Consider the following 16,569-nt stretch of genomic DNA (forward strand, 5'->3'; position numbering starts at 1 on the left):
AACAAAGGATTATACAGCTGAACTCTCCTGCCCTGGTTCCTCTCCGCATGCTCCTACGGCTTCTTGGGCCACTTCCTAAGGAGACAGGGCTCTCAGGGCTCTGCCCTTGGCCCTCTTTCTTTCTATTTCATTCCAGCACCATCTTTGTAACTGTCCCCTGGACTTCTCTATTAGAAAATGCCAGGGTGCCTCCAACTCAGGTTACTCAAAAGAGAACCCCATCTTCCCTCCCAAATGTATGTCTCCCCCTGAATCGCAACTCTAGTAACACTGCCAGGTACCTAAGTCAGAACTTCCCGCTGCAGAAGGTGGGGTGTGTGGGCGTGCAGGCGACTGTACCATGCTAAGCACTGTGGGGAGCAGCACTGTCCAGGTGCATTTCCATCTGTTCCCCCTAAATTCCTCACCCATTTATTCCTTCCTTCCTAACGGCACTGCGCTGGGCTTCATTATCTCCACCTGGACGCCTGCAGCAGTCTCCTAAATGTAGACCCTTCCTCAAGGTAGTTTTGGGTTTCTTTTCTCACTGCGCTAAGATAAGTTGTTTTCAACCATTTTCATTGTACAATTCTGCAGTACTAAACCCATTCACAATGTTACACAACCATTGCTGCAGTCTATCTCCAGAACTTTTCTGTCATCCCCAGCAGAAACTCCCTACCCATTAAACACTGGCTTCCCACTTCCCCCTTCCTCAGCCCACGCTAATCACCATTCTACTCTGTCTATTCCAGGTACCTCATGTAAGTAGAATCATGTATTTGTCCCTCTGTGTCTGGCTTATTTCACTTAGTATAAGGGCTTCAAGGTTCATCCACATTGTAACATACACCATGACCTCATTCCTTTTGACGGCCGAATAATAATTCTGTTGTAGTCCACACTGCATTTAGTTTCTCCACTCACCCATCGATGGACAGCGAGGCTGTTTGCACCTTTTGACTACGGTGCATAATGCTGCCATGAACATGGGGACACAAATACACCCTGCTCCAGTGTGCAAGTCCCATGCAGATACTATGTTTCTTCCAAAGTGATCTTTCTAAACAAATCTACTTATGCCACCTCCCTGTTTATACTTTGAAAGACACCAATTCCCTGCCAGGCTAACCTTGGCTGTTGGTCCTGCTTCACCTCCACCCTCATGGCCTTAATCTGCCCCCACATCTGCCTGCTGCTCCCTCAGCCCCACACATCTGCCTGTTACTCTAGAACATCCACGTTCTTCCCAGCACAGTATGTTTCCACATACAATTTGTTTCACACACTTCCCCAACCTGTGCACATCTTCTCTGAACCTCTGCTTGTCCTCTGTCTTCTATGAACTAAGGCAGATGACAAACATGAACCTACTCATCCATCAAGGCTTTAGGGTCACATCTCCAAGCCCTCCCCAGAACAACTCTGCCCTTTCCTTCTTTCTATACACAGACCTCACACCCCTGCTCTCCAAGCATCTCCCAGCAGATGCTGGGCTCCTGGAAGTGTCTCTCTGTCTGGTTTCTATTCCCAGCATTTAGCAGTGCCAGACCTACAACAAACACCCAGATCTTTAGGGAATGAATTAAAGGTTGGGCTTCTGAGTGTATACTCTGAGCACTTGAGATAAGGTGGGGCTTTACTTACATGTGTCTTGACGTAGTTTACTATGTGCAGTACGGTGTGGTGAACACGTTTACTCACTGAACTAAGACTGCTGTGATTCACACGTGAGAGAAGCATTTAAGAAACATCTTATAAAAGCGACTTTACATAACACAATACAGGTACCACACTGCCCTGATACGATGAAAACCAGAACTCTTAGAAAGACATTTCGTACTGTGTCTTTACGTGCACCACGGGGGTCAAGCACAATCACTGTAATGACACTATCCTGATGCAACAAATGACTGGCACTCTTAGAACTTTTTCTTTCCTCTTTTGGAAAGAGAGGGTCTTCCTCTGTCTGCCAGGCCAGAGTGTAGTGGCGCCATCACAGCTAACTGTAACCTCAAACTCTGGGGCTCAAGCGATCCCCCTACCTCAGCCTCCCAAGTAGCTGGCACCACAGATGCACACCACCACGCCTGGCTAATTTTTTTTTTTTTTTTCATAGAGGTAGAGTCTAGTTCTGTTGCACAGGCTGATCTCAAACTCCTGGCCTCAAGCAATCCTCCTATCCTGGTCTCTCAAAGTGCTGGGATTAACAGGCATGAGCTACCATGCCCAGCCTCCAATATTTTGTTTTTAAAACCATGTGTAAATTGGGTTATTTAACTTCCAATTCCTGAAAAAAGATCAATAAGTAACCACATTTTTTAGGCTTCCCTCTGTAAGCAGGCTGGAAACCCATCGGTGTTCTACTTCATTTTTCTCTCTCTCTCTCTTTTTTTTTAATGGGGTCTTGCTCTGTTGCCCAGGCTGGAGTGCAGTGGCGCAATCTTGGCTCATTGCTACCTCCGCCTCCTGGGTTCAAGCGATTCTCCTGCCTCAGTCTCCGAAGTAGCTGGGATTACAGGCATGCGCCACTATGCCCAGCTGATTATTGTATTTTTAGTAGAGATGGGGTTTTGCCTGTTGTCCAGGCTGGTCTCGAACTCCTGACCTCAGGTGATCCACCTGCCTGCCTTGGTCTCCGAAAGTGCTGGGATTACAGGTGTGTGCCACCACACTCAGTCTCTGTGCTCTATTTCAGAAGGAACACACCTCTTTAAAGCAAAAGGGCTACGTGTAACCAAGAAAACTATCATGTCTGGAATGTAGAAAAATTCTGTATAAACTGATAAGGAGGGAAACAGACGCCAAAGGAGAAACAGGCAGATTTGGTCAGGCACATCACAAAAGAGGACACTGACATCACCAAGGCATATTCAGGTGCTTCACGTATTAGTCACCAGGAAGGCCATCAAAGCCACGGGAGACCCTATTAACCATCAGAATGACTCAAATTAAAGACTGACAATGGCACGAGTAGGGAAGGAAAGGGAACAGCTGGAACTCTAGACAACATGCATGTGAACGCGTACAACCACTATGCAGAATTGTTCAGCAGTGGTTCTTAAAGCTACACACACATCTACCCTAAAATTCAGCAGTTGTGTTCTTGGGGATACCTCCAACAGAAATGAATGTCTGTGTTAGCCAAAAGACAAGTACAAGAATGTTCACTGCAGCTTTATTCATAAGACTCCAAAATTAGAAACATTCAAATGACCAACAGCGGCAAAATGAGAAAGAAGTTGCAGTTACAGTCAGACAACGGAATACCACACCGCAGGAAGCAGGAATGGACGACTACAGCACACAGCCACACCGATGACACTCAGACTAGCTGTACTGGGAAAAGAAGGCAGACTTGGGGAAGAAAATACCGTATGACTCCATGTACACAGACAGGAACAAACAAAGCTCACATCTATGGTACAGAAGTTGGCTCAGTCAGTGGCTACCTGGGAGAGGACGGGACTTGGGACCCTGCTCTGGACAGTGGTGCTGTGTCAACTTGGTTAAGCTGGGAACTATGTTTCCCAGGGCCCCCAGTTAGAGTCTGAGTTAGAACTGGCCAAACCAGGAAGTTCTGTAAAGCCCAAAAGGCGAACTGAAGCAAGTGGCCATGAGGTGAAGGACAGAGACACGGGTACCTGGAGGTTCCAGCCTGTCCTGCCCTCCACACTGTGGCCAGCTCCTCTTTCTCACGCTGACCCTGCTGACCAACCACAGGCCCCAGGCCTGTCACCAGTCGGTGAGCCATGGACCCAACTGGACGCAGCTCCCCAGAGGCAGTGCCTCCCCGCACCCTCCCCTCCGGCAGCTCTACCTGCGCAGCAGACTGGGTTCCAGGCATCCCTGTGAGCTCGGGGGCGTCCACCCACACCAGTACTTCAGGCAACTGGCGAGTAGAGTGACTTCTCTCTGACCTCCTGACCATCTGGACCCCCACACACCCTGGTCCCCCAACTTGGGGAGATTCTAATTCCAGCAATAAGTCCCTTATCCCTAATTCCCCTGACTGAACCCTGCTGGGCAACACAGACGTTCACATATATACAAATTCAAGTTGCACACTCAAGCTTTGTGCACTTGATAAAATGTATGTTATACCACCATTTGAAAAAAACACTAAAAACAAAAGCCCCACAAGGGCATCACATGAGTTGTGTGAGAAAACCGTGTCTGAGGGGCCCAGCAGACTGTGAATGGAATCTGCACCAGGCTTCACATGCTAAGGAAGAACCACACAAGAGGGCTTGGCATCAGATCAGGCAGACAGCTGGGAGCCCAAAGGGGTGTGGCTGCTGACCAGGGCCAGGGTTGTGTGCTATATAAATAGCCAACCGGACACATGCTCCCTGCCTGGCAAGCTACCAGCAAGCTACCAACTCCATGGAACCAAGTCCAGAGAAACTTGTCCCTTCCGAAGGGACAGACTCAGCAAATTCAGTATGCACCCTGAATGCAAGCAAAGTAGGGCATCCCTAAATGGGCAGAAAGGGACATGTGGAGGAAGGGCAGGGATGAGTCACAGGTCCAGCCTGTGGCATTTAGAACCTGCACCAGCAGGGTTCTTAGATACCTTTCTCAGAAGATGCCAATGAGGTGTACACCTGAGCATCCCCAGAGCAGCCGTGTGTCAGGCAGGAGACACATGTGTCTCCATTTGGCACATTATTTACCAAGTGCATAGTGTATGTCAGGCCCTGTGCTTGATGAAACTGACAGTGGTGAATGGAAACCCAGCACCCGCCCTGGTGGAGCTTACCGGCTAGTGGAGAATACAGACAATAAACAAGAGAGCAAGCAAGCACATAATGACAACACATGGGTACTGGGAAGGACATGCACAGGTGACGGTGACTTAGAATAGCAGGAGAGGCCCTAAGTCAGGGAAGCTTTTCTGAGTTGCTTAAAGCAGAGAAGTGCAGGACAAGAAGCAACAGCATGTGCTCGGTCTTCACGCCTCTGTTGGGATTCATCTCTGATGCCACCTTCCTCTGCAAAAGCGCGGTAACGTCCACCCATATGTCCCCAACCGCACCACGTATGCAGGCAGCACTTCATGTTTCTCCAAGTACTTCCATGCAGATTATCCTACTTACAACTTGTACTTCTGTGAGTCTGGAAGGCAGATGCTGACGTCTCCTCTTGAGATGCAGAAACGGAAGTCAAGAGAGAGGGAACAACACCCTGAGTCACACGGCAAGCTACCCTCGGCACCTGCTTCAATGGTGGACCGCCTGCATGGTCTCTTCTTGCTTCTTTCCATCACTACTGCTTTTAAGTAGGCCAAAGAAATACTCCCTGTTTGTTCTATCATCGGTCCTTTCGAGGACCCAAGGACATTATTTAAAATTGGATAATGCCAAACCAGCTTTTTCCCCCCATCTACTTCAGTCCCATACTTATTTTTTTTTAAATGGATTGCTATCAAAGACAGATTGCTAACTTCACCACTGTCTCCCCAGATTCACGAGTTCCTGAGAGTGAGGACTCTGTCTTATTTTCAGCATTAAAGCACTCAAGATATGAATGAAGCCAACACATTACCTGCAAAGGCGCACATATTCTCTTCATCTTCTGGCCAACAGTTACACTTCAAGGTCAGATTCCAAGCTCAGTATGAGACTTTACAAAGATCCCTTTTTTTGTAAGAAGGAGGCATGAGAGGTCTGTCGACCATGTCTTGCTGATTATAGTAACTACCTCCGTTTATTAAATTTTCTTAAGTGTCAAGCATGACTGGGCACTTTACAGAAATCTTTCCACTTCATCTTCACAACAATCTGGTAAGAAATCATGATTCTCACCATACAGACGAGAAAACTCAGGATCATAGGGTAATTAACTTCCTCAGCTAATAAGCAGAGGAGGACAACATTCGAGCTCAGGAGTGCCTCACTTTAAAGCCCCGATTATCCCACATTATCCCACTTCCCCACAAAAACTCACAGGTGTCAGGAATGAAACACAAACTAACACCTCCATGGGGAGACCAGACCAACCAACGGGGAGTGGTTGAACTTAGATCGCTGAATAGCTGGACATACAGCCAAGCTCAGTATGGTTCAGCCATGAACACAGCTCCACAGGCAATACAGATCTGGACTGTCGTGAGGGTGGGCTGCCTTTTCCCTATGCTGCTGTGCTATCAGCACTCCTCCTTACCAACGAAGTAGGCTGTGTGAGGCCCCCGGGATTCTGTGCATTCCTGAGCTTAAACTTGGCAGACCACTGTGCTGCACTCAGATACCAAGTACAATTCCGGACAACAGATTTGAGTGTTGAAATGAATGAAGAGTCCCTTGGTCTAAGCTAATGCTTTGATACCCCGAGTCTAGGACTAAATGGAAGTATGGCAGAGGGTGAGGCTGCTACTCACCTGTGAAGGTCAGCCCACCATTCTCCACACCAGTGCTCCTGGCTCGAGCTGACATCTCAAGGTCGTTCAGCACATGTTGCCAAAACCATCTGGCTAACATGCAGTGAAGGCTAAGCACACATCTACATAGGCATTAGAGCTCATGACCTGTGTGCGTCCCAGGCTCCTGCTCCTACCCCTGGCTACCACGTACAGCATACAAGCTCCCAGTAAAGGGGTGCTGTGGTTTGAATCTTTGTTCCCTTGGAAATTCATGTAGAAATTTCATCTCCAATGGGGCAGTATGGAGAGGTGGAGCTTTTAGGAAGTCATTGGGATTAATGACTAATCTATTCATGGAATAATGGATTATGGGAGTGGGACTGGTGTCTTCAAAAGAGGAGGAAGTGACCTGAGTTGGTACATTCAGTTCCCTTGCCACGTGATCAGCCCTACGCTGCCTGCAGAGTCCCCAAATTAAGAAGGCCGTCCCCAGACACTCAGCTTCAGGCATTCTGTTACAAGCAACAGGAAACACACTGAGACAAAGCAGGTGGGGGAGCAGGGCCTGAGATTCAGCCAGCACCCCACTCAGCAAGCCATATACTGGCTGAAGACCAGTGCCACACAGAAGAAGGGCTGCACCTCCCACTCCCTCACAAAGGTGCTGCAGGGGCAAGCAGTAGCCAGGCATCCCTGCCATCCCCCTGGGAGGCCAAAATGCAGAGGCAGGGCAGGAAGCCTGGGAGGCTGGGATGAATTCTGGAGAGTGAATCTGGCCACACGAAGGGCTCTGACTCAACCCTCTGTACCTTACGAAGAACAGACCTGCCTCTCTGCGATTCTGTAAGACGACATCAATCATTTCCAAAGGAGCTACACAAATACTGCTTTCCACACGTAGAAATGAAAAGCCCTCCTGGCTGGAGAGTGACTGGGAAACAAGGCTCCTGTCTTTATATTAAATTAGAGCAACTGCTCTCCTCTACAGCAAATAGCCTCAGTCACTTCTGCCCACCTAATGCCAGAAAGAGCTACTCCACAAAGGACACCATGGAAACGCAGATAACCAATTAAAAGACATCGGGACCTGCGACACTACTGCACACACTAATGACCTGAGCCCTTTTCTGCAGGCACAGATGTACATACCATATGTACTGAAGGTCCTCATACTCCCCTAGCACCGAAGCATCATAACTGGCAGTCCAGTACCACTCCTAAGTCAGAACATGCCTTCAAAACACCAGACAAGGCCCCTGGACTTCAAAACTCTGAAGTTAAGGACAAAAGCCTGGGCAAGGAAATGCCACCATCTGATTTTTTCAATGTATCAATCAACTGTCATTTTAATATCTGCCCTTTCTGGGCCAGTTGGATACAACTTCAAAAATAAGACTTCTTGTGGTGAGAAGTATTTGTGAATCAGCCTATGAAGAGGAGAAGTGATCCTGCCAGGCATGGTGGCATGCACCTATAGCCCAGCAACTCAGGAGGCTGAGGTGGGAGGGTCGCTTGAGCCCAAGGGGTTGAGGCTGCAGTGAGCTATGATCGCACCACTGCACTCCAGCCTGGGCAACATAGCTGCTCTTCTGTCTGAAGAAGGAACGAAAGAGGAGGAGGAGGAAGGAAAAAGAAGAAGGAAGAAGAACACAGATTCTGATGAAGGCTGTTAAACCCTCACAACACAACTTTAGAAAAGCCAAACCCAACCCAAAGATCAAAGGGAATAGGGAAGGACTAGTTCCACGAATAGTCAAGTCTACTGGCTCATGACAAGATGCAAAGGTAGGATAAATCCAAGGAGGTATCATAAAAACAAAAGCAATGGCAGCCAGAGAGAGGGTCAGAAAGGGAAACTAGGCAGGGGAGAGAGTCGAAACAGGCAGAGAATACTCAAGTACTTCAAGAACATTTGTTCAGATCTGTGGACAAATTTCTCAAAGGAAAGGCTATAAGCCCTACCTCACAGGACAGGCCAGCATCAAATAGCTCAAGAAGTATTTAATCAGGGTAGGAGGATTTACACAAAACAAGCCAAATGCCACGTAAACTCCTGTGGTATCAGACCCTGGACAGAATTACGAGCCCATCCACTCCTCCCCCAGGTACCCACTAAAGAAAGCACGAGACACCCCATTATCGGCCATGGGATGAATGGACCAAGCAGAGCACTTCCTCCGCCCTGTATCAGACTCGGCAGGTGCTTCATCCACACAGCCGAACCCGATGGTGTACCTGCTCTCTTCGTCTTATAACAAGTCTTCACTCAGAACAGCTACACAACATTTTTCTCAGCCTGCATTGCCCTCAGAGACTCAAAAGACTCCTGTCCAAAGAGATTCCATCATCAGTGGATACTGATGACGGCAGGTGTGGTCTTGAGCACATTCCCATTCTCAGCTTTTCTGGAAGAAAAGTGCATGGGGCTTGGAGAGAGGCCAGTGGATTCTAAGGACCTGCAGGATACCCTGCACCTGGGTTCTTCCCAGAAGACAAGGGGCTCCCCTGCAAAGACAGAAGTCCGAAGAAGGAAAGTAGAAACAGGCTGAGCTTCAAATGCAACATCAGCGCAACAGCGGTCATTGTTTGTAATTCAGGCAGTTGTCAGTTTGAGATAGAACTGTCACTGCTTTCCATATGCCATTCTTGGGCTACAGGAGGTAAGAAGTGAAGAAGAAAAATGTATTTTTACTATCCTGTGAGGCCAGCTGTTTGGTCGACCTTCACAGGGTATACATAAAGCTCATTAGAATCATCAAGGAACTTTAAAATTATACCAATGTTCAGGCCCCACTTCAGACCCATCCAATCAGAATCAGTGGTGACCTGGGACAGGCATGGTAACTCCCTCCCAATCCCATGCTAAAGTGCCCCCAGGGCCCAGGGGGAGGAAAGCAGAAGGCAGGCCTGGGGCTGCAGCACAGCAGAGAAACAGGCAGTGGTGGCCCTGCCTTCAAGTGCGCCTTCTCCCTTACCTGCACGTCAAGCACCTGTGTGGCAAGAGCACGACGACCAGGAGAGGCACCCGCCACACACACAGCACTCCAGGAAACGACCTGCCTCGTCTCTGGGCGTGTCTGTTTTGTTCAGGAAAATGTGAACCAGCTGTAACATTCTGTCTCTCCAGAGGTGTAGCCACACAGCAACATGGCTAAAGACAGCCCAGTGATTGTATGCTTGCAAGGAAGCACAGAATTAAGCGCAGCCAAGTGGGCGAAGGAAGTCCGTCCATGCAGCAAGAGACTGTGGCTGTCCAGCCAGCTGTGGAGTTTCCTCTCGCCCAACAAATCAAAGCCCAGGGTGCTCCAGAAGGGCCTATGAAGCCCAGCCCCACCAGAGCAGCTCTGCGGCTTGGGAGGGACGCTCATCCAGTCCTCTGCCTGTACTGCCCCATCAGACATGCCTCACCTCCTCCACTTAGCCTAATGGTGTGGCTTTACCAGCCAAGCTTTCCAGAAGCAGCTGTTAAGGTCTGTGCGGATCCATGGGCATGAAGTGGCAACAATCATATGTAACATCTAAGGAGAGTGGCTTTCAGATGCTCAGAGACCTCACCGAGTCTGAAGACAGTCGCCAGCAGATCCCTGATGAAAAGAGAGTTTCCTGAGCAGGACTGCTGCAGGGACACTGTGGGGGCCCTCTGACAGAGCCTGGCCTCACGCTGGGCTTCTGGAGGTTCTGAGCAGCTACAGATGACCAGCACCTAGAGATGACTGGTGAGCCAGGCCCACAGTGTCAACCACGGCCATCCCAGAGGGCTTCAGCCTGATGGGTGCTGCCCTAAGAGACCCGGGCCAGGCCTGCTCTGCCGAATTCCCAGCAGCGCCACTGTCCTCTCTGCAGCACAGCAGACCCAGCAAAGCCCAAGGTGAAAGAACATCTGACTGAGCAGCTTCTGCCCTCAGGCCCTTGAGACCACAGGCAGCGCTGAACTCACACACCAGAGCCACTGCTACGAACCACAGTTCCCTTCTAGGATGGACACAGGCTGACGGCAGGAAGAATTCCCAAGCTCTGCAGGAACCGAGGGACATTTTTCTGATTATTTTTTATTTCCCTGAAATCAACTCCTCTTCCTTGGGCCAGTAGAAGAGGTTTCCTTGAAATTGCATCAATTCTTCTCTCTTTTTCTTTTTGAAACAGTCTCACTTTGTTGCCCAGGCTTGAGTGCAACGGCAGATCTCAGCTCACTGCAACCTCTGCCTCCAGGTTTCAAGCGATTCTCCCAGCTCAGCCTCCCGAGCAGCTGGGATTACAGGCAACCACCATCATACCCGGCTAATTGTTTGTATTTTTAGTAGAGATGGGGTTTCACCATGTTGGCCAGGCTGGTCTCAACTCCTGACCTCAGGTGATGCTCCTACCTCAGCCTCCCAAAGTGCTGAGATTACAGGCATGAGCCACGTATCCCGCTGCATCTATCCTTCTCTTAACAGAGAAGATTTAAGCAGATAGGCAAAATATCTCCAGTGCAAAAAGTATTGTTGCTGTCGTGAAAAACAAAGGGTTTTTCCTGATGTGAGCAGTGCTTCTACTCTAGGTGCGAAAGCGAGGCTGAGCTTTACGAACAGGATCAGGTGATGCGCAGCCATGGCTCTGCTCCCACCTCTCCATCTTGTTTGATAGCCTCAACTGGAGGGAACAAAAGAGCAACAGCTCTGCTGTCTGCTGTTTCGGGGCCTGTCCCATAGAGAAAACAATCGGTTTGAGCTTTATGCCATGACATCATCAGCCACCAATCAGCACAGAGAAGGTGGAGCAGGTTTCGTCTGTAAAACCAACCACTGCGAGTTAAATTGCAAAGGGCAGTGCAGGTGTGAGGTGGGGGTTTTCTTAGATCTTTTCCTGCTTGAAACCATAGAAGAGACTGAGAAGCAGAGGACAAAACCCTTCTATGGAGAAAAACAGGCACCCCAAGGCTGCACCTGGGCTCCTGCCCTCTCTGCCTCCCACCCCTGCGACACTGACAGTGGAAGCCTCTGTCCCAGAAGGTGGTCAGTCACACCTGCCCAGCGCTCCCGGCCAAGGACAGAGTTGGAGCTTTAGGAAAGCTGTTGACTGTTATCTGACTGCGTGTGTGCGTGTGTGCCTTTTCAAACAGGGTCCCATTCCTGTAAGAGACTGGTTGACATGGACATCGTTACAACTTCTACGGAGAAACCAGTGTTTCCTTGTGCATCACAGCTAGAGGTTCTTGGGACTTGATTATTTTCCGCAACTTTTCTCCCAGAAAACACTGGCCATCTCATGAATGAAGCTGTTTTAGCCGAGGTTAGATAGAATACGCAATGAGAGAGGGGGTGGCAGTGGGAGAAGGCGCAGGGTTCCAGGAGAGCAGGGGGTGAAGGAGAACACTCACAGAGCAAATATTGTTTACAACTGCAGAGCCAAGCTAATGTGATCTCCCGCCTGTTCAAGCATATTATTACATTAAGTCCCGAACAATGAGGTCGGAGGCAGGGAGAGCAGAGCCGACACAGCCTCCGCTCTGCTAATGGCACAAGGGCAACATTCCATGCAGAGTTTCAGTGTGTACCAGCTTCCTGGGAACCTAGCAGTGCTGGGCAGCAGGGAGCACATGCACCCAACCAATGAAGGGCTGGAGAGACAGGCAGGTTTCAAGAGAAGGGCACTACACCCTTTCACGTGCAGCTCTAGGGGAAGGCAGGTGGGGGAAACTGCATTTTTAACTGAAAATAGGGTATGACTGCACATGTTGAGAATGCAGGCTGCTGGGTCCCCCAACAGCCATTTGAGGGTGGAGCAGGCCACAGCGGCAGATGGGGGAAGAGGCTGAGGCGGAACAGGGTTCTCCCCATAGTTCCTGGGGACCACTGAACTGTTCACTTCCAGTAACATAACTGCACACCTCTGAGATCATCAAACTTACTGGAAATGATAAATATATTATCAAATGCCACTAAATATGAAGGTCTCACTCAGACACAGGGGGACCTTTTGTTTTTGTTTTTGTTTTTAAATAGTATGACCAGGTGTAAAATTAAGATTAAGGCAATAAATACGGGGTCTAATACCTCGGGCTGGACTCAGTCTATACCTATTAGGGCTGAATGCTGTCAAGTCCAACTCTCCCTGACTCCCAGGAGAAAAGCCTCAAGTCCTCTTTCACACACCACTTCAGCCTCTACCTGCCCCCATAAGAAAGCCTCCATTCCTGTATTTCTTTCCCCTTTTCAGTGTGGTATAACAGGACTGCCAGCTGAGAGACTGAGTCTGCAAGCCACCCGAGGGCCTGCGTTTCCTTCACCCTCGACCACCAATGCACATGAAAATCTAAATTTAGAGGGGAACTTGGGCACTGGCCCCCTTTGCCCTCGACCACTAATGCACATGAAAATCTAGGAGGGGACCTTGGGGACCGGCCCAGACTGAAAGCAGGGTCCTCGGCCAGCTCCCCAGGGGCCCATGTGCTGCCAACATCCGCTGTGGGCTCTGAGCACCCCTGCACAGGGCCTGTGGGAGCAGAAAAGGCACCTCAAAGAAAAACAACCTGAAACAAAGGCACCAGACAGGAAGACCTTCAAGCATTCACTCCCAGGTGTCCCCCAAGTCAAACAGCAGGATTCACATGAGGACCTGGTTTCTTCTCCCTGAGACGTGGAGAGCAAGGGGTAACACGCACCCCACTGCCCAGGGAGAGGAAGGGGCTTGGTAAAGGCAGCGGGTCCCTCTCCACACAGCCCCCGCATGCCCCGATTCCACCATGGACCTCCCTCCTCCAGCCAGGATGCCTTCCAGTCCAGCCTCCCACATCAAAGACCACTGCCAAGGCTTCTCTTCTGCCCAGAGAGCAGAGAAAGAAGGGACGAGGGAGAAGAGGCTGTGCTTAGCAGAAGACTGAGACAGAAGGGATGAGGTGGGTCACACAGGCCCAGGCCCACAGGAGCTGAAGGGCACAGCTGCTCTGTCAGGTTACAGGGAGGGGCAGACACGGGCCCAGAGGGACCCGAAAGCAATCACCTTGTCAAGTTATTCAAAATTCAGACGGAAAGTCAGGACAGGAAATCCTCGCTATGAACAACAGGGTATTAAGTGAGGAGAGTGTCACAAGAAGGCACAAATGACTCAAAGCAGGTGGCACTGCCAAGTCCTTGGTGGGGTTTTCCCGGAGTCTCCTGTGGTTGTCCCAGGGAGCACAGACAGGATGCTCTTGCCAGTTTTAACCAGAGCAGCTCCACCTGCCTAGGAGGCCAGAGAGGACTACCTTTTTCCTGGCTTCGGGGGTGGGCAGGCACCCCTATTCCCTAAAAGAACAAAAAAGAACAACAGCAGCCTCATAGCTTGTGGACCATATTAGAGTAGTCAGCTCAGCTTGCATTCCGACCCTCTGCCCTGCACCCAGGACACCGTCCGTGTGAAATGACAACCCACATGTTTATTTACTTCACACACACACAGCCCAGGAGAATTCTTTCATTTACTGTAGGGAACCACCTTATAAATGGGACACATCTTTATAGGTGCAAAAGATCCCTCAGGCAAGCCTCTGTGGGAATACTGACCTGCCGTCCCAGAATGTCTCAGCACATGCGACACTGAGTCATCTTAGTGCCACACACATGCAGACGCAGGCACTGCGCACACATGTGGATACGTCCCCAAAGTACCAGGAAACACAAATCCAAAACCACCAGGTGACTGGGGAAAGTTCTTCTTACCCGAAACACAGAGGAAAAGCGGCCATTCGTGTGATGCTTAAGTGAGGGTGACCGACTTTCCTCTCCTCTGTTCCAAAGCTGCTCTACTCCAAGTGTGCGAATCACAAGAGGGCTACGTGTGACCTGAGGGAGGTCCTACAAGCTGCCTATTTTTAACCTCTGGTCTTTCCTGCCCCTTTCCCTGGGGAACACTCCTCCCCATGCTCTCTAGCACACGGCCCAGCTGAAGCACAGGATACTCATACCAAGCCAGAAGGTGGGTGGGGAGGGCCCTGGTATTGCCTCTCCTTACTTCAGATTTCAAAGAGTATGGTCTGAGGAATTTGGACAAAAGTGGGAGTGAAGAAATTGTTTAAATCACAAAGAAAGGAGGAGTAAGACTTCAGAAGAGAAACGTGGCACGTGACTGTCTGCTGTCCATCTAAGGTCAGGGCCGGGCTGCAGGGCTGGACTGGTACCCTCTCCTGGCTTTGTTCTCCCAGGCCAGCCCACAGCCCCTGCACGCATTCATCTTGCAGCCTGGGCCCTGCTGCCAAGACAGCCTCTATATACCCAGAGGAGAGCGGGCCCCCCAGCGTGGTCCAACTGCCCATGAGACAGCGTTTTCCCTTCATGAAGGGGTAACTGGGAGAAGGAAACCCCTTAAGGAAAGAGGAAAAGACCTGGGTGCCCGCCTGGCTCCAAACTCCAATTTGCCGCTCTGCTTTTCCTCATCCTCCATGTTCTGTCCACGCTGCTGAGATAGACTGCAGGGTGATTTCTCTTCTGGTAAGAAATCACATGAACTGAACAGTGAATTCTACCCATTCTGGTTTTTTATCAATCTGTCATTGTAAAATCAGAAGTAAGAGAAGATGCCTCAATCCCCTCAAGAGTAAATGGTCTTAGTTTTATGTGCTCCATTGTCAGGGCTGGAGTGCAGTGGTGCCATCAGAGCTCACTGTAACCTCCAAGTCCTCAGCTCAAGCGATCCTTCCATGTCAGCCTCCCAAGCAGCTGGGACCACAGGTGGTGGCATGCACCACCATACCCAGCTAATATATTTTTTAAGATTTTTGTAGAGATGGCGCCTTGCTATGTCACCCAGGTGAGACTTCCCGGGCTCAAGTGATTCTCCCACTTCAGCCTCCCAGTGCACAGGCCTGAGCTACTGAACCCGGTCTAACTTGATGTGGTTCACCTTCAAATCGCTTCAAATACGCTTATGAATTCATCCACATATACTGTGTCTTCTACCAGACAGATATCATATGTTTAACAGCAAAAGGTTAAAAAAAATCCACAAAACTGCCAGTACAGATCCAGGACACCAACTCTAAGGTCCCAGGTTCTCAAGCCCCTGCTCCTGTAAAGCAAGGCATGGGAGCTTGAGAGCTTGGGAGGTGACCTACCAGATGCCTGTGGCATCCACCTCCCTCCCATCCCCGCCACCGGAAAAGAAACCACACCGCTGTGTGACAAGTCCCCACTTTGCTGCCTGCCCTGCTCTGGCATGGCCTTACTCCCACCACAGGGATCTGCAAGCGCCCCGCCCCCGCAGGAGGAGGCGTAAGAGCTGGGGAGGATGTCTCCACAGTGCCGCTACAACTTGCCAGCTCCCCGGCTGGAATCCGAGAGCTCCCAGGACGGTTACTTTGGTAGACTCCACTTCCTGATAGTTTGTTTTATGCAGCATGGGTACTGGCGGGACATGGCGGAGTCCAGAGGTGGGGTATGGCAGGGCGGCAGTGCTCTCCCGGCCCAGCTCCTGCTCCTCCCTTCCCCAGGCCTCACACACCAGCCGCAGAGCATTTGACACCAGGCACATGCAAGACACAGACCCTGCTCCTCAGAAGCTTGGGGTTCATCCTGGAAATCAGGGAATGATACAAGAGAAGATAGAATATGAGTCTCAGAAAGTTGTCTATTTTGTTCCTTTTAAAAACAAGATTTCTCAGCCAGGTGCAGTGGCTCACACCTATAATCCTAAGACTTTGGGAGGCGGAGGCAGGTGGATCACCTGAGGTCAGGAGTTTGAGACTAGCCTGATCAATATGGTGAAACCCCATCTTTATTAAAAATACAAAAATTAGCCAGGCGTGGTGCCTGTAATCTCAGTTACTTGGGACGCTGAGGCAGGAGAACTGCTTGAACCTGAGAAGCGGAGGTTGCAGTAAGCTGAGATCACGCCACTGGACTCCAGCCTGGGCAACAGAGCAAGACTCAATCTCAAAAAAAAAAAACTAAAAAACAACAACAACTTAAGATTTCTCATACCAGCAGTCCCAGCACTTTGGGAGGAGGAGGCTGGTGGATCTCAGAGCCCAGGAGTTCCAGACAGCAGCCTGGGCAACATGTTGAATGAGACCTCATCTTTACAAAAAATACAGAAATTAGCTGAGCCCACATGGTGGCACATGCCTGTAGTCCCAGCTACTTGGGAGGCTGAGGCAGAAGAATCTCTTGAACCCAGGAGGTAGAAGTTGCAATGAGCTGAGATCAAGCCACTGAATTCAAGTGAGACACTATCTCAAAAAAAATAAAATAAAACAAAATTTCTCAAAGATTAAG

The 16,569-nt window shown here is 49.9% G+C and overlaps 1 protein-coding gene across 49 annotated transcripts in view; it reads right to left on the bottom strand.

Moving 5' to 3' along the window:
* The window catches only part of MICAL3 (microtubule associated monooxygenase, calponin and LIM domain containing 3), a 223,105-nt gene that overhangs the window by 137,863 nt on the left and 68,673 nt on the right, over positions 1-16,569 (bottom strand). For 3 of the 49 annotated variants that reach the window (XM_078343099.1, XM_035281382.3, XM_078343190.1), the window contains exon 1: positions 9,316-11,022. The exons of the other annotated variants lie outside the window; for them this stretch is intronic. The gene's annotated coding sequence lies outside the window, so the exon portion shown is untranslated. Of the gene's footprint in view, positions 1-9,315; positions 11,023-16,569 lie in introns of those variants that run through there. 49 annotated transcript variants of the gene reach the window in all.

This window comes from Callithrix jacchus, chromosome 1, assembly GCF_049354715.1.
Source record: "Callithrix jacchus isolate 240 chromosome 1, calJac240_pri, whole genome shotgun sequence".
NCBI lineage: Eukaryota > Metazoa > Chordata > Mammalia > Primates > Cebidae > Callithrix > Callithrix jacchus.